The sequence below is a fragment of the Adiantum capillus-veneris genome, chromosome 16, assembly GCF_014529385.1.
Source record: "Adiantum capillus-veneris isolate H3 chromosome 16, ASM1452938v2, whole genome shotgun sequence".
Lineage (NCBI taxonomy): Eukaryota > Viridiplantae > Streptophyta > Polypodiopsida > Polypodiales > Pteridaceae > Adiantum > Adiantum capillus-veneris.
The window spans coordinates 14,504,752-14,523,508 of NC_140946.1; positions in this window are offsets into that span (position 1 = coordinate 14,504,752).

Consider the following 18,757-nt stretch of genomic DNA (forward strand, 5'->3'; position numbering starts at 1 on the left):
TACTAACAATATCATGGTGAATTTTGTTGCCCATATCAACATCTTGTATAGTGACACCTACCTTCAAGACAAAAGCATAGGTGATTGCATCTAGAGCGATCTCCTTGCTTCGCATTGGTTGAAAACAACCCAGAGCTTCGTGCCCTGCAGAATTTGGCATACATATGTAGTGCAAGCATAATATTTTGTTTTCGACTGCCGTTGAATAACAATATCACCATGAGTTCTTTTGCCCATCTCAACATCTTTCAAATTCCTTCACGTTTGGTGAAAACAGCACATAGCCATTTGTGTTGAGCATATCCCGCAATCAGTGTATTCCAAGAGACGAATTTTCGGACAGAAATTTCCTCAAGCACTTTTTGGTGCTTTCTCGAGAGCATCACATCTCGCATATGTGATCATAGCTCCTACGTAGTGCCACATGCCTTCAAGATGCACGAATAAGTGATTACATCAGGAGAAATGTCCTCGTTTTGCAAGTTTGAAACAACTAGCTAGAGCTTCTTGGCCTTGGCCCTGTCCCTGTTGGGTATATCCCACAATCAATGCACTTGAAGAGATGACATTCCGACAACCAGTCACAACATCTTGGTCCCGTCCCTGTTGCGCATATCTCACAATCGTTACACTTGAAGAGACAACATTCCGTACATCAATGCAACAATGCCACATGCCTTCAAGATGAAAGCATAGGTGATTGCATCTGGAGGGATGCCCTCGCTTTGCATCTGTTGAAAACAGCCCATGACTTTTGCCCATCTCAGCATCCTCCAACAACTTTGCGAAGAACTCTAACTCGCTTGATCATTGGCACCAGCTCCTCCATGTGAAAAACGTAAGTTGGACTTTGAGCTTGGATCTATGTAAATCTGTAACTTAAGTCGGAAAGTTGGAGACCAAAAGTCGTACAGCAAGTAAGGATTGGGTTTTGATATATACCAGGAGGAAGACTAAGAATGAAGTTGGGAATAGGAAGAGTGAATTTTGTTGCCCATATCAGCATCTTGCATAGTGCCACCTACCTTCGGGACAAAAGCATAGGTGATCACATCTGGGGCGATGTCCTCGCTTCGCATTGGTAAAAAATAGCCTAGGGCTTCCTGGCCCTACAGAATTTAAGGTAGTGCAAGCATAATATTTTGTTTTTGACAGCTGTTGAGTTCTTTTGCCCATCTCGGCGTCTTCCAAATTTCTTCACATTTGGTGAAAACATCCCAGAGCTTTTTGCGTGGAGCATATCCTGCAATTAGTGCGTTCCAAGAGACGACATTCTAGACAAAAAACTCTGCAAGCACTTTTTGGTGCTTTCTCGAGAGCACCACATCTCGCATATGTGATCGTTGCCCCTACGTAGTGCCACATGCCTACAAGATGCAAGCATAGGTGATTACATCAGGAGAAATGTCCTCGCTTTGCATGTTAGAAACAATGAGGTAGAGCTTCTTGGCCTTGTCCTTATTGGGCATATCCTGCAATGAATGCACTTAAAGAGACGACATTCCAATAGCCAGCCATAACATTTTTGCCCTGTCCCTATTGCATATATCCGCGATCAGTGCACTTGAAGAGACAATATTCCGGACATCAAGGCAGTGCCACATGCCTTCAGGATGAAAGCATAGGTGATCGCATCTGGAGAGATGCCCTTGCTTTGCATCTGTTGAAAACAGCTCAAGGCTTTTACCCATCTCAACATCTTCCAACAACTTTGCGAAGAACTCTAACTCGTTTAATCATTGGCACCAACTCGTCCATGCAAAACCGTAAGTCGGAGTTTGAGCTTGGATCTACGTAAACCTGTAACGATTTTGTGAGGGAAATTGGAGGCCAAAAATCGCAGAGTAAGTCAGGGTTGGGTTCTCATATATACTAGGAGGAAGACTAAGATTGAAGTTGGACATAGGAAGAGTATTTACATGGCGGTGAATGGTTAGATTTGGTTGAGTCGATGTTAGGATGCTACGGAGCACGAGAGCCAGAGGAATTGTCAAGGCAAGTCTTAGACTGTTGGAGTAGAGAAGCGGATCCTTTAGTTGGAAATTTTGATGGACAAAGGTGCCATTTTCAAGCTCCAAGCTGAAGGCTTGTGATATGTGTTGAGGTTGAGACGCTTGTATCAAAACATGCGTACATCTAGCATACACAACGACGATTTATTTAACAGCTCCTGACTAACAATATCATCGTGAATTATGTTGCCCATATTGGTGTTCTGCATAGTACCACATTTCTTCAAGATGAAAGCATAGGTGATTGCATCTAGAGAAATGCTCTTGCTTTGCATTCATTGAAAAAAGCCCAGAGATTTCTGTGTTGAGCATATCCCGCAATCAGTGCGTTTCAAGAGATGACATTCCGAACAAAAAGCTCGCATACGTGATCGTTGCTCCTACGTAGTGACACATGCTTTCAAGATGTAAGCATAGATAATTCCATCAGGAGAAATGTCCTCGCTTCGCATCTTGAAAAGAGCTAGCCAGAGCTTCCTAGCCCTGTCCAGTTGGGCATATCCCACAATCAATGCACTTGAAAAGACAAGATTCCAAACAGTGCCACATGCCTTCAAGACGAAAGCATAGGTGATTGCATCTGGAGAGATGCCCTCGCTTTGTATCTGCTAAAAAGAGCCGAGGACGTTGTGGCCCTGCCAAATTTGGCACACATGTCGGCCAAGGCAGTACCAAGCATTACATCTTTTTTAAACAATCCATGACTAACAATATCATCATGAATAAGAAACTGTTGCCTCTATATAAGCTGCTATAAATCCACTAATCGGTATACAAGTTTCACAAAATAACCTTTGAGAGAGAGAGAGAGAGAGAGAGAGAGAGAGAGAGAGAGAGAGAGAGAGAGAGAGAGAGAGAGAGAGGAATCGTGGCTATAGCGATCACAGTGGAAACTCTAAAGATTGTTGAGATGTTGATGGAGATGCTGCTAGCTGATTGAGATGGAAGCAGTAATAATCAGTGAAGATGAGGATGATGTTAGGAATGAAGACAAGGATGATGACGATGACATCAGATTCATGTCTAAGTCAGATTATATGTGCACATACTTCCGCTCCAATTATTGCAAAGCTTCCTTACCACAACTTCACACCTACAAAGGCACCAACATCGCACGAGAACGCCACTAGTCTTGTGAAAGTTGAGCAAGTGTGTGTGTGTGTGTGTGTGTGTGTGTGTGTGTGTGTGTGAGAGAGAGAGAGAGAGAGAGAGAGAGAGAGAGAGAGAGAGAGAGAGAGAGAGAGAGAGAGAGAGAGAGAGAGAGAGAGAGAGAGAGAGAGAGAGAGAGAGAGAGAGAGAGATGTGTACCGTGCTATGTCCAGCTTGTTCCAGTCGGCCATGGCAATGTGGTCGTGCTTTTGCTGTCGATGTCGACGAAGGTGACACATGTAGCAGAAGCTTTATAAAGGTGATGCGTACGTGCAAATCATGAAAATGATGGAGCCCTTAGAAATCCCTAACACGTGGACAAACCTCCAGCCAAATTTTTGAAACTGCCTTCTACGCTAACGAAGTAACCAAGGACGAGTGCCATTCAGAGGATGCAGAAGCAATAGACGGGGGATGTAATAGAGATGCATTAGAATGGGTGTGGTGAGGGAATGGCACGGTAGCATCTCTCCTTGTCTCTATGGGCCAGCTGTCTCGGTTGAAGCTGTGCGTTGCAAGAGGAGTAGGAGGAGGCGCAAGAGAAGGCTATGCCGGACGGGACGAGGAAAGAGAGGACCATGGAGCTTTCATGAGGAGCATCACATGACGGTGCCTTATGCTCTCTTTCGCTCTCTCATTTGAGCGCATGGAGGCAGTCGTGTCCCTCTCTCTCTCTCTCTCTCTCTCTCTCTCTCTCTCTCTCTCTCTCTCTCTCTCTCTCTCTCTCTCTCTCTCTCTCTCTCTCTCTCTCTCTCTCTCTCTCTCTCTCTCTCTCTCTCCCCCTGGTGTAGGCAGACTGGACGCATGCATGCAGGGGGAGGTAGGTGGGGGAGGGATGGTGCAAGCGAAAGCAGCGGCAAGAGGAAGGCGGGGGTGAGGGGTTCTGCAAACGGGGAGCTGGCTCGCGTATAAATCCGATCTAGTGCAGTTGGAACGTGCCTTTGCATCCAGGCGTTAGCATTTGTGTGCCCTCCATCAAGTGCAGCTCACTCTCTCTCTCTTCTGATCTACTGGTTGCCCAGCTACTCTACCACAAACTAGGGAGCGAAGCTCCGAGATAGATGGAGAGGATGCAAGTTACAAGAGGCATGGACACAAAACGAGGTGGGGTTGGTGAAATCCATCACTGGCAAGGCAGTGCCTCTCTCTCTCTCTCTCTCTCTCTCTCTCTCTCTCTCTCTCTCTCTCTCTCTCTCTCTCTCTCTCTCTCTCTCTCTCTCGTTACCATATACATGTGGTAGTGATGTGTGTGAACACATTAGGACCGCCGGGGCATTTTTTCCCTCTTTAGGAGGTTTTTTCCCCCGTGCATTGTATATACGCCCATCACTCTAGGGCTATCTATCTTTCCATTGCATACTAAGAAACGCACTCTCTATTGTGTGCCTTGAGCTTCCTTCGTCTTCTCCAAGTTGTGTGCGTTTCTCTGCAGCCCTAATTCCAACAATTGGTATTAGAGCAAGTCACGTCCTCCCGGGCTTAGTCGCCAGCTGCTCCAGCACACGCCTACTCACTTTCTCCGATTTCAGTGAGCTTTGACGAGCGTTCGCAGGTCGACAAATATTTTGGGCTCAGAATTTTGATTTGGGCTCATTTCGGCCTTTGTTTCCACTACAGGCAGTACTGCACAGGCTATTTCATCATTTTGTACAGAATTTCTGTCAGTGCCGTTTTCTGCATAACAGGTGCATTATAGTCTTCTACGGTTTGTGCTATATATCACAGGTTGTTCCCGCTCCATTTCTCCTATTTTCGGGCACTTTTCACATCAGGTGCAGCATTTACCATGGTTGACAACAACAACACAGATGTGTTCAAGATGTTTGCTGCTGAGGACAAGCTAGATGGGGACAACTACCCTATGTGGGATTATATGATGCAACATGTTCTTGTGTCAAAGGGCGTCTGGAACATTGTGCAAGGCATTGATGTACGTCCTGGTTCTGAGGATGTAGGCGATGTTGAGAATGTTGCAGGTCTTGCTGCAAGGATTGCTGCTATTAGAGTTGTTTTGCCTACGACAGAACAAGCTCATTGGGATGTTAAGGATGCGCAGGCTCATGCATTGATTGCGTTGTCTGTGAAGCGCACCATTGTTCCTCACATCCGTTCAGCAAAATCTGCAAAACAGGCTTGTGATATTCTAGCAGGTCTTTATGCAAGCCGCAATGAGGCTAAAATTGCTTTGCTGCGTAAAGAGATGGAGTCAAAGATTATGCATGAGGAAGATGATATGGACACTTTCCTTGCTAGTGTCAAGGATATCAATGAGCAACTTATTTCTGCAGGTGAAGTTATTTCAGACAGTTCCCTTGTGCAGACTGTTCTTGATGCCTTACCAGATTCTTACCAGACTTTTGCTAGTACTTGGAGACTTATGACCGAAGGAAATCCTGAAGTTTGTCAAGTTTGATGCATTATGCACATTGCTGTTGCAAGAGTCACTTTCCATAAAAAACAGGACTAGACAACGTGGAGTTGAACAGGCTTTTATTGCTTCTCCAAGAAAGGGTGGTAACAGCAATGCAGCCACTTCTTATGGTTTTGCTGCGAGTGGAAAAAATTCTGTTCAAAATGCTTCTGCTGGCAGCAATTCGTCTGGAAATTCTGGTGATAAGGGCAAAAAGAAGATGCGTTGACATTATTGTAAAGCCAATGATCACTTGATCAAGTCGTGTCCTAAGTTGAAGGCCAAAGAGGCTAAGAAGAAAGAGGGTGGTTCCACTGCAAATGCTGGTTCCACTACAAATGCAGCCATTGTTGAGTCTTCTGTGAAAGGAGACTGTGTTGCTGATGTTGATGCAGAATGGGCTTTTAGCGCAAAGTGCACTTACAATCGTGCTGTCCATGATGCATGCTTGTCAGTTGCTGCAGATTCACATGTGTGGTATTTCAACAGTGGTGCTACAAAGCACATTACCTCACATCGTGAATTGTTTACCTCTCTCGAGTCTGTCCCTCATGGGAATTTAGTCACTTGTGCCAACAACGCCTCTTATCCAGTTCAGGGAGTTGGAAAGATTGTGCTCACTGCTGCTAATGGCAGTTCCTTCACACTTGTTCATGCACTTTATGTACCTGGGGATCAAGAAGAATCTCTTGTTTGTATCTGCACTTGCTAGACTTGGACTTGTAGTTAAATTTGTGGATGACCGATGTAGACTTCATGATCTCAGTTTTGGTGATGAAATTGTTGCATCTGGGCTTTTGTGCCGTTTGGCATGCACGTTTTGGTCATCTGAATTTTTCTAGTTTGTTGCGTTTGCGGAAATCTGATATGGTTTCTTCTTTGCCGCCTCTTGAAGCACCTGTCAAACATGTTTGTGAAGGCTGTATTTTGGGTAAGATGCAGCGTTCTAAATTTCCAAAGGATGGTTCAGTTTGGGCCACATGCAGGTTGCAGCTTGTGCATAGTGATGTTTGTGGGCCCATGCAAACTCCGTCCTTGGGCAATTACCTGTACTTCGTGAATTTCATTGATGATTACTCCAGGCATGCATGGGTATTTCCGCTTAAAGCGTAGTCTGAAGTTTTTTTGTGCTTCAAACAATTTCTGGCTATGGCTGAAAATGTCTCGAAATGTACTATGGGCACCCTCCGTTCCGATCGAGGGGGGGAGTATATGTCTCATGAATTTAATGCATTTCTGGCTAGTCGTGGGATAAAACACCAATGTACAGTGCCTTATACACCTCAGCAAAATGGTGTTGCTGGGAGGAAAAACACGTCACTGACAGAAATGGCACGATGTATGGTCAAAAGTCAAGCTTTGCCGCATTCTTTTTGGATTGAGGCCATCATGTGTGCCACTTATGTACTTAACAAGTGGCCTACGAAAGCTTTGCAGTCTATTACTCCATATGAAGCATGGCATGATAGAAAGCCTTCTATTGAGCATATGCGTGTTTTTGGCTGTTTGGCATATGCTTTGGTGCCACAAGTGCAGCGCAGAAAATTGGATGATAAGGCTGTCAAATGTATTTTTGTTGGTTATAGTGCTAAAGCAAAGGTTACAGGTTGTATCCGCAAAAACAAAACGTATTCTGGTTTCTTGGGATGTAGTGTTTGTGGAAGATTCTGTTCAGCCCTTGCTATCATGCACTAGAGACAGTAATGTAAGCTCACAGGACATTTATGACACTTTGTTGCCTATTTTCAGTGGTGGAAATACGAATGTAAGTTCCAATGAGGCAAATGTACAGCCTATGGGGGTTTCGGAAAATGTTTTAGATCAGCCTATTACTGAAGCAGATGTACATGATGTACTTGATGAGGAAAGGGCTGAAAATGAGTAGGCTAGAGGTATGCCAAAATGGCTGGTGCACACTTTGCGTGACAGTAAATTGGATGCACCTTTGTCTAGTCGTACTCGTTCAGGCTCTCGCCGTGCATCTTATGCATCAGATTGTTATGCTTTGGCTGTGTCTAGCTTACATGATGTTGAGGAGCCTCTGTCTTTTGATGAAGCAAAGAATTCAGAAAATTGGATGGCTGCCATGCAATGAGAATATGATGCACTTATAGAAAATGACACATGGACTTTATGTGATTTGCCTCCTGGCAAAAAGGCCATTGGTACGAAGTGGGTTTACAAGTTAAAACGCAAGCCGGATGGTGAGATCGATCGCCATAAGGCTCGACTTGTTGCAAAGGGTTATGCACAGCAAAAAGTCATTGATTATGAAGAGACTTTTGCTCCCACTTGTCGTATGACTACTGTGCGTTTTCTATGTGCATTGGCAGCTCATTTTGGTTGGGATGTACATCAATCAGACATTGTTAGTGCTTTCTTGAATGGTGACATATTTGAGGAAGTTTATGTAATGCAGCCTCGCGGTTTTGTCATAAAACGACAAGAGGATAAAGTGTGCAGATGTAAGAAGGCTTTGTATGGGTTGAAGCAATCTCCTTGTGCTTGGTTTGAGAAAGCTGACACTCATTTGGTGAAACGAGGCTTTCGTAACAGTCCAACAGAAAGCACATTGTATGTAAAGCGTGATGATGATGTAATTCTCATTGTGGTTCTTTATGTTGATGATTTGCTGATCACTGGACCAAATGAGAGACATATTGTTGAATTTAAGGCTGATTTGAATGCTACTTTCAAGATGAAAGATTTGGGGCTGTTGCATCATTACTTGGGTATACAGTTTAAGCAGTGTGATGGTGGTATTGCTTTGTGTCAAAAAAGTTATATAGAAACATTGCTATGTAAGTTTGGACTTGAGGATTGCAAACCTATTGCCACTCCCATGGAAACAAGTTTGAAGTAGAGTCTATATGATGCTGGCAATCCTGCTGATGTCACTCTTTACCAAACTGCTGTTGGCTGCCTCATTTATGTATGCAACACGAGGCCAGATATTCAGTTTGCAGTCTCATAGGTCAGCAGATTTATGCATAGCCCAGGGTCTAAGCATTGGCAGGCTGTCAAGAGGATTTTCCGCTACCTTAGTGGCACTTTACATCTTGGCTTGTTTTATCCCAAGGGGGGATCATTGCCGCCAGACTTACATGCTTTTTCGGACTCAGACTGGGCTGGTTGTTTTGACACGCGAGTGTCCACAAGTGGTTTTTGTTTCATGCTTCGTAGTTCATGTATATCATGGTTGAGCAAGAAGCAACCTATTGTGGCCACTTCGAGTTGTGAGGCTGAGTACAGGGCAGTCTTTACAGCTACGGTTGAGTGTGTATGGATCAGACGCCTTATGGCTGATTTGGGTGTTGGACAGGACACTGCCAACAATATCTACACTGATTGTCACAGTGCATTGGCAGTTGTGAGAAACCAAGTTTTTCATGCTCGCACAAAGCACATTGAGGTGCATTACCACTATGTCAGGGAGAGGATCTTAGTAGGAGAGATCAGCTTGGCTTATGTGCCAACACATGACAACCTTGCAGATCTTTTCACAAAGGCATTGTCTCGTGATAAGCTTAAAGCTTTCCGCAAAGCTTTGGGCTTACTCCCCTTTGTGGACCGATCATGTCCTCAGGGCATGGCACTTCCCTTTACTCATGTGCCAGCTCTTGTTCACCGCATCACTCCAGAGGGGATTTGTTACCATATACATGTGGTAGTGATGTGTGTGAACACATTAGGACCGCCGAGGCATTTTTTCCCTCTTTAAGAGGTTTTTTCCCCGTGCATTGTATATACGCCCATCACTCTAGGGCTATCTATCTTTCCATTGCATACTAAGAAACACACTCTCTATTGTGTGCCTTGAGCTTCCTTCGTCTTCTCCAAGCTGTGTGCGTTTCTCTGCAACCCTAATTCCAACATCTCTCTCTCTCTCTCTCTCTCTCTCTCTCTCTCTCTCTCTCTCTCTCTCTCTCTCTCTCTCTCTCTTTCCTTTGTGCCTGTTAGCAGCAAGCTAACTCAGATAACATTTTTCGAGAGCTTTTATTGTAAAAACACTTAATCTTTTGATAAATTAGGAATGTTGTAACTCTTATTTTCCAGATGGATAGTGTAATTGATGAGCCTGGGCTATAAGATTCCAGATTGTATCAACTTATCTTTACTTAGAGCTCCGAGATTATTAGTTTTTGACCAGAGAAACCTTGGCTAAGATATAAAGACCAATTTTTGTAAGTTTATTTCAAGTTTTGGATAATAGAAACATAGTATGAGCTAACGACGCTCACTTCTCTCCTCTCGCGCTTCCTACTCCCTTCTCGTTTATCACATTGTAGTGCCGTCTGTTGCGTTGCAACTGCAGGTAAGAGCTCTACGTGTTGATGTAAACATTTCATGGTGATCCGTAGCTTTTGGCGTCATCCATCCACGACCTAATTTCATCATAAGTAGGAATTTAAGCTAAGAAATCACAAAGTAAGCATAGGTGGGGTATTGGAGCATCATTGCTAAGCATTTAGATGCATTCTAGGTCGAAAACAACTAGGTCAAAATTCAATGTGCTGTTAATAATCACGATTTTTTTTTTACACTTGACCTAAAGTGATATTTGAGACCATAAGCATGCGTGCTTAGGCCTTATAAATATGTCCTAAAAGTTTCATAATGTTTGGATGTCATTTGATGCTGTAACGGTAATGATTTGTTTGCTGATTAGCGATTAGCTTTTGGTGAATTCGGTCATTTGAGTGTAGCTTGAGTTAGATGCGAGTTGTTTGTTGTTTTCCAGGAAATTGACACCCTCTTGTAGCCTCTATGCACTAGTCGAGTCAGCTTCACCCCATGGATTGACAATTATGTTCGTGGTTCTTGTATGTCTGCAATAAGATAGGAATGAGGTTAGAAACCCGTCCCACATTTGGCGCCGTTGCCGGGGACGAATAGACTTAAATTAGGGAAAAACACGAGCGTCTTGTGTAGTCCTTTAACTTCCTTTAGGTTCGCCTAGAGTTAAACTTTCTCTTTAAAACCTCATAGCTTAAGATTGTCGTCTTTTGCTGTGTAGAGGTAGCTTGGAAGTAGATTGTACTTGCTAAGTACCTCGTAGGATTGCATGATTCGATTAGGATTTTGAGAATGATTGATGAAGAAGACAAATCTTAAGATCAAGGCTCAAAAAACCATAAATAACAAGAAAACAAGTGCTTGTGGACACTTTCCAACAACCCCATCGCAATAGAACTTAGGAGTAGGGTAAATAGAATCCGAGGTGGGATCTCAAAGCATTGCTCACTCCAAAGGAATCATCTATGAGTTGTTTATGTGAAGTTGCAAAAATTCATGTCTACGGCTTGAAACAACACCAAAAGACTGTCAACCACTGAATCCGGCTGGAGATAACGCTCTAAAAGTTGTATGAACCAGTGGGTAAGCTTAAGGATGCAATTGAGATAAATTTTCAAGAGTTTGCAAAAACTGAGATTATTTACTTTTTTCTTGAGATTTTAGGCCAAATTAAGTTTTGACTTGACTCATAGACTTAAACCAAGTCATAAAGAGACTGTCCATTGATTCATTTTAGGCTAAAAGTAAATAATCACGATTATTTACTTTCAGCTCAAAATTGACCAAGGCTGATACCAGAGACTCTATGCATGATTGCAAACATCTTTTGTAAAGGCTCATAGAATTCGGATCACAAAACAGACCAAAACCTTTAGAAAAACTAAAATCTGTACTGATTGTCGAGAACTTGAGTGTTGCTTGGTAAATCTTGCTCAAACTTAACTTGAGTGTTGCTTGGTAAATCTTGCTTAAACTTAGTGAAACTTGACTCAGGGGCTTAGATTGAACTGTTTAACATGTGTATATACTCAGTTGACCAAAAAGATGCAAAAATTCACTAGAAGTAAACAATTGTGATTATTTACTTTTGTCCTATTTTTCAACTTTTTTGACCCACTAAACATAGCACAAGTTTTATCATGTTGTATTGAGTATTCATATCAAATTTGGTAAGATTTGGATCTCTTAAGTGAAAATTGTGGCCAGATTTGTAAAGTCAGTCTGCGGACAAAAAACTGTTTGGTAAATTGAGCAGCAATTATCCAAACTTGGTGAAACTTCGCTAGGGAGCTTAAGTTGAGTTGCTTAACCAGTTGGTATCAACATTTTGGCAAAAAGTTTCACAAAAATACCATAAGTAAATAATCGTGATTATTTACATCTGCTTCAGAATTGAAAATTTTTGTACATTTGGGTATACCACAAGGTCAAGCATATCAAATAGACTCTACAAATCAAATCTGGTGAAATTTGTATCACAAAATTGAGACTTAAGCAAGATTCTTGCGAACTCTAAACAGTTGATAACTTGGACAAAACTTGTTCAAACTCAACCAAAGTTGTCCAGAGACCACAACAAGGTGACTACCTAGCAAAAAAAGCCTAAAAAGTGTAAAAATTGAGAAAAGTAAATAATCGCAGTTATTTACTACTACTAAGACCTAGAGACAAGATTATTGACTTTTGAGTTTGTACAGTGTTAGAACAACCTAATACAAGGCCATTGGTCAAGTTTGGGTTCCATCGGGTCCAAATTGGTACCTATTAACTCAATTTTTAGGTTGCAAATTAGTTCTTTAGCTCTTTGCAAGGATAAAATCTGAAAGTCTCATTTACTGACTCACTTAGCTCAAATTGAAGTGATATACATAGACCAATCACGATAGTTAGCAAAAATTGTACAGTCTTTGTGAAAGAATAGCTAACTTGATTAAAACTGATACAATCAGGTTGCACGCAAAGAATTGAAATCTTGACAAGAGTTGCATTCAAGTCAAGTGGAAAAGCGGACAACAATTCAATCCGACGGTAAGTACTCTATCCAGGGCTTAGCCAGTCTATATGAACCTTAGATCTGGTCGTATACTAGCAAATCAAGGCATATTTGAAGAGACTGCTAGTAGAGTATCCATCAAAAAAGGTGATCACTTGGACACTATCTTTGAAGAAGTCTTAGACACTTATTCAAAATCAACATCTCAAATGTCTTCCTATTCAACTCATTCAAGAATCGGAACGACAATGCGGTATAAGCACATACTCACCTTTTATAAGACTAATGGCCATGGAGCTCAGGTTTAATGGAGAGTATGCCATTCGCATTGATGACCATGACATAGAGTTTGAAGAGGAAATAAGAGCAAACAAACAAGAAAAATATATATGGATAAAAATGGAACTTAATATTTAAAAGTTGAAAATTTTGATGTGATAGACAAATCGGGGTTAGAAGTAAATACCATAATTCCAGATATGACAGCAAAAGAAGGTCCACCAACTTTAGAATTTGAGGGATATGATCAAGTTGATCTGAAACTTTTAAAATGGCTTAGTACGGATAATCCTAGGATCAGAGCCTTTTGTTGGGAGGATAAAAACGTCAAGGATCTTTCATGAACTTCTCATGCCAAATCAGGGCAGTTAACACCCATGAAAATAATCTTCAAAATCAAAGACAAGGGTTTAGCAGATCTACGAACTTACCTTTTTAGGGATTGTTATAACAATAAATTTGTTATGATGAGTCTTGAGGAATTAAAACAAACCAAATACCAAGGGTACTCTATAAGAGATTGGATATTGGGCCAAGGACTAGAAACTATTCCAAGAGAAGAACTCTGCGAGAGATCTTTTGGGAGCAATGTTAAAAAATCCAAACCTACCTCATCACAAAGAAAACCGGGTGACACTAAAGCCAGTCCATGGCTACATGAGTGTTACGAGACTGGGCACCCTCCTATTGTAGTGGTTAGCTGCAATTGGGATAGCTGGGAGTAATGGTTAATTATGTGTTGTCTATTTATTTTACTAATTGAGTTGATGATGATTTTGTAGAGTGGAATGCGGGGAGTTGATGAAGAGGCGACGGCAATTACTCTTGGCCATTTTATATTTGCACAGTATCTTAGAACATCATTTCAATAAGCCACTATGGCTCTGTAAATAGTTGTAGTGGGAACTCCCCTTATGGGTAATGCAAGAACTAATGAGCTTCACTCATTTGCAAAAGTAAAGTGGTTGTAAAAGAGGGGCCTCAATTTTTGGCACCTTAAACTCAAAGTAATATATTAAATACCAACTCCACAAGAGAGGTGCCGTGGAGTTTGGGGCTAGATTTAGGCCTTTCTCTTGCAGATTCTCTTCTCTACTCTCTTAAGCTATGGTTATTTTTCTGTGTACTCTCTAATCTAGTCTCCATATCTTACACTCTCTTACAAGTTTGTCTATGTCAATTCTATGTTTACTGTGTGTGTGTGTGTGTCATAGTCTAGGTGAGTGTGTGTGCTTGGAAATTGGAAGAAGAGGTGGACAGTTTGATGGTGATGGCTTGAAAGCTTGTGTTGAATATTCTAAGTGGTTGATCTTCCCCTCTTCTCCCAACAGTGGTATCAGAGCATCAGGTTCGAGGATTAATCGGCACCAGATTTTAGTTTTAAGAAGGAGTTTCCTCTAATCGACAAAACCCCAATTGCAATTCATCGACTTTGCAATTCAAGAATTCAAAGGCTCGTGAAAATTCAAAGTATAATTGATCGAGTCGCAGAAGAAAACTCGCCTGTTAATTGGTGGGTATTCAACGACTGATTCCTCACTCGGCTTCATAACGACCCAAATGATGGTATGTCGAGAATTCACTTTCAATTCTAATGCTTAATCCTTGCGGACTGTGAAGGCAAGAATAAAGTAGCAAGGGATTGTAGAATCCGAGCAAGGATCAAGGAAAGCTATGTCGACCATAATTTTTTTAAAAAATCGACAAGCCCTTGAAATCGGCAAGGCTTTGAAATCTTCTTTTGAAGACTGGAAGGTCGAAGAAAAGAGAGAAGGGGTTGAAGAGGCCAATAAGACCTTGACAAAAAAAAATCCGGGAGAGGAGTTTAGGAGGAAAGTTGCACCCACTCAACTCACTCAAGGTTGAGTTGTCGGCAAATTGACAGCGGGAACGCCCTCCTGAGCCGATACAAGGAAGGCTCTGCACTACCCCCAAAACGGCCGTACCTGCATCTGTACGAGGTCGCCTTGGGCTGCTGAGCAAAAGTCCTCCTTTCTGCAGAAGCCGAAACGGCCCACACAGGGCGTTGCAACTCCAACTCTCCCTCAGCCCGTCGTTTTCGGCTGGCTGCACGCTGTCGCCCATGTTTTAGCCATGCTTTCATACCTTTTATTAAAAAGGTGAGGTTTAAATTACAAGCCAGTGACCGGCCGCCCAATGGAATTATAAACAAAAAAGAAATCACACAAAAGCCTTGCTAACCCCCATTCACACCATTCCGCCCAAGTTCACTGCATCTACTTCATGAGCTATACCTCATGCTTTCCCTACGTCAATCTTCCAACTCAATTGGCACTTCCCCGTTCGGTCATTGTTTCCCAAAAAGTATCGAACTCATAAAGCGCCATCAAGAAATGGAGGGATAATCGCCGAGGTAAGTCCAAGAAGCTCGAGTTTTCCCTCTTTCAAGTCAAAGGGTTGGTATTGGCATGGGAAATTTCCACAGTTGCCACATATTTTTGCAACAAAAAGTATTTTGAGGTAAGGGAGACCGGACGCTACAAATTCAACTGGCTCGGTGACGCACCGTCGGACTGTCTATTCTCTGGCAATTTCCTAGCGCATCGCCATTCTGGACTGGACGCCACCGCTCGTTCTCAGCTAAGTACATTACATTTCTGTTATTTATTTTATTTTATTCCGCATATTGCATCTGCGAATACCACCAAATAGCCTTTTTAAGCATTACCATTTAATTATTTATTAAAATAAAAAAAAAGAAAAAAAAGGAAAAAAAAGAAAAAAAGGAAAAGAAAAAGAAAAGCACGCAATCATGGCACATCTTCCTCATGCACCCACGATTGCAGAACAACTTCAAAATTTGTAGCAGTCACTAACATATGAACTCATGTGAAGGCAAGAACTTGAAGATAAATTATTGCATTCTAGACGCACCGAATCTGCACCGCCACCCAAGAAAAACAAAATTAGCAGAAAAGCCTTCACTTTCAAAGATTTTGATGGCACTAAAGATGCTAGCACAGTTCTAGCATGGGTTAGTCAACTAGATGACTATTTTCACGATGAAGACTTTCCCGAGCATGAAATGGTAAAATGTGCATCCAATCATCTCACTGGCAGCGCTGCATTGTGGTGGAACGCCACCAAACAACATGGGAGAAGACCACGCACATGGAATGCATTTAAAAAAGTATTTTTGCCCCAATTTTTGCCCACACAGTACAAAGCTAAAGCACGACATCAATGGGATTTAATTCGACAGGGTAGAAATGAAGGTGTACAGGGTTACACTGACCGTTTTTGGAATTGTCTAATTCAATTGCAAGCTATTGAACATGTTAGTCGCAGGAAATTGAAGCGAAAGTACATATCAGGCTTGGCACTACAAATTAGTGCTGAGGTAGATATGTTCGAACCAGATTCTCTGTCAAAGGCCATTAACTTGGCTCTCAACGCAGAAAAGAAGAAAGGTGGACATTCCTCTCACACTGATCAACCTGCTAACACTAACCGCAACAAGAGACCTCCTTTTTCTCCTAACTTTGACAGAAGCAAACACCAAAGCCGTACCTTTTTCAAAAGACGAAGATTTGACAATTTTCCTACAACTGCTCAACCTCATACGAGCAACAACAACAACAACACCCAGCAACGAGGCAACCAAAATTCTTTCAACCAACGTTCTCCTCCAACTTCTAATGGTAACAAAAAGGTGAAGTGTTTTAAATGCTTTCAGTATGGTCACTATGCAGATAAGTGCCCAAATGGTCATGCTAAGGGCAATGGTCAATCCAATGGCCATTCGAATGGAGTCAACAGGAATTCAAATCAGAAACCCTTCAACAACAACCGCCCCAACGGAGCTACTCTTAACCTCATCGAAGATGCTACACCCGATGACAATGAAGTGGAAGTTAACTACGGTGAGGGATATGATCCTAATTATGATAACGATGACAACCCATCCTCAGGTACTCCTATATCTCCTCACACTTTGTTTAAAGTGCAAGGCATTGTTAAGGGTGAAAATGTCACCATTCTGCTAGATGATGGTAGTAGCCATGATTTCATTTCCACACGATTGGCACAACAACTATCACTCTCTGAAATTTCATCACCTCATAAGGTCAAAACTGTTTTTAATAATCAACGTTTTAATTGTAAAACTCAAGTCACTGTTGAAGTTTGCATTGGTGAATTCACACAAGCACGTACATTTTTGGTAGCACCATTGCATGGCCTTGATATGATTTTGGGAATGCCATTTCGTCATGAATTTGACCCGTTGATTAATTATAAAACACGTACAATGTCTCTCACTCATAATAATAAAAATTTCTCCATCCAAGCAACACTGGCACATAAAAAAATTCCACTCCTCTCTCACACTCAAGCCAAACGAGCAATTCGAAAACAGGGGAAAACATATCTAGTATTGGTAAATCAAATTTCTACTGAAACTGAAACTTCACGTAATTCCACACACGATGAATTTCTCTCACAATTTAAAGATTGTTTCATGCATGATCTACCACCTGGAATTCCACCATCACGCCCAGAAGACCACAAAATTGACATTATGCCGGGTAGTGAACCTCCTTGTAGAGCACCTTATCGTGTAAATCCTACCGCACAAAGGGAAATACAAACTCAAATCACTGATTTACTTGACTGAGGCCTATGTTGAAGATGATGAAACAGGAAACAGAAGGAAGACAGCAACTCAGAGTAGGAAGAAGATGGAGAAGGAGAAGACACAGAGCTTGTGTACGAGATCTCTGTAGTCTCTCTCTCTGTATTGGAATAATAGTATATAAAAACTCAGAGCTACAAAGCTTATATGAAACCCTAAGAGATAAGGTGTCCTTTCACACCGGATGTCCAGGGGGAAAAACCCAGTGGGAGAAAAGTGCCCCTGGTGAAGCGCGTATACACACTAACACTACTACATGTCTACAAATCCCCCCTGTAGTGATAGTGTGAATCCGTACAAGGTAGCAGATCATCATGTGTATGAGAGTAAGCCCAAAGCTTTTCGGAAAGCTTCAAACTTTTCTCGTGATAACGCCTTCGTAAATAGATCTGCAATGTTATCCTGTGTAGGACAGTAAGTTAGTGTGATCTCCCCTGCATGTAGCCTTTCCCTGACATAGTGGTAGTGAACCTCTATGTGCTTTGTTCTTGCATGAAATACTGGATTCCTTGCAACTGCCATAGCACTCTGACTGTCAGTGAAAATGGTAGTGGGTGCCTGTTGACACTCACAAAGATCTGCCAATAACCTGCGTATCCATACACAATCAACTGTTGCCGTGAAAGCTGCCCTGTACTCAGCTTCACAAGTTGATGTAGCCACTGTGGGTTGCTTCTTGCTTAGCCAAGATATACATGCATTTCCCAAGAAAAAACAATTGCCACTTGTGGAATGTCGTGTGTCAAAATCACCAGCCCAATCTGAATCGCTGTAACCAAGAAGCTGCATAGAACTGTGCTTTCCATACATATCCCCCCTTGGAAAGAACATGGCAAGATTAGGGGTACCTGAAAGGTAATGAAGTATGCGCTTCACAGCTTGCCAATGATGCATACCTCGGCTGTGCATAAATCTGCTTGCTTGTGAAACCCCAAATTGAATGTCTGGACGAGTGTTGCCTGCCAAATATATCAAGCAACCAACCGCTGCTGCATAAGTATGTACATCAAAAGGTTCTCCAACATCGTGCATGCTCAACTTTGATCCAGTTTCTACGGGTGTAGAGATTGGCTTACAATTTTGCATACCAAACTTGTCCAAAATTTTATGCAAATATTTTGCCTGCAACATGTATATGCCATCCTCTGATTGCACAAACTGAATACCCAAGTAATAATGTAGCAAACCAAGATAAGGCATCTCAAAGGTTTTTCTCAAAGCATCTTTAAACGCTTCAATTTCATCTGCAGTATTGCCTGTAAGAAGCATATCATCCACATAAAGTGTTAGCATAATGAGAACTCCATCTCTCTTTTTGACATACAAAGTACTTTTTGTTGGACTATTCTGAAATCCCTGGCCAATCAAATAAGTATGTATCTTCTCATACCATGCTCTTGGAGCCTGTTTGAGACCATACAAAGCTTTACGCAATCTACATACCTTTTGCTCTTGACCTTTTA